This window comes from Diaphorina citri, unplaced genomic scaffold, assembly GCF_000475195.1.
Source record: "Diaphorina citri unplaced genomic scaffold, Diaci psyllid genome assembly version 1.1 scaffold18481, whole genome shotgun sequence".
NCBI lineage: Eukaryota > Metazoa > Arthropoda > Insecta > Hemiptera > Psyllidae > Diaphorina > Diaphorina citri.
Window position 1 is genome coordinate 20037 of NW_007395835.1, and position 650 is coordinate 20686.

The window sequence follows — 650 nt, forward strand, 5'->3', positions numbered from 1 at the left end:
TAAACTTGCTGACATGTTTTAGTCATCATAACTTGTGCAATGGCACAATAGTTATTGTATAAAACTTTATGTATTGCTCTAAAAAGGGATTGGTCTGAGCCTGTCCACTCATTATTACCTTCATGTCCCATCAAACCAAGTAGAGAAAAAGAGGTAGTAGTTGACACTGGTTCTACCTCAATGTTGTTCTTGAGATCTCTGCTGTCATTACTATCTTCTGAGCTTGCATCATTTCCACTACCAGAGTCCAGAGATACTTGCTTCTCAATGGATAACTTTCCTTTTGTAGTCTTCACTTCTGTTGCTTGTACTGCATTCTGATCATCTACTTGCATTTTATCATCTTCTTCTAAATCTAATTTTGTCTTCTTTTTCATTTCTTGTTCTTCTTCATCCTTAATTTCAGCTTCAATTTTTTCTTTCATTCCATCAAGTAACATGTAACAGTCTGGGCTGCATGGATCTGAGAATGGTTTCAAGTCTGGTCGCTTTCTTCTCATTAAGTTGGGACCTGAATGATGATCTTTCAATCTATGTAAAAAGCAATCATACTTGTAGCATCTCCTACAAAACAAGGTGTGAAAGGAATGCATGGTTTGTTCTCTGGGGACAGATTCAGCAGTAGGTCCATCAATATTAGGTGTGCATTC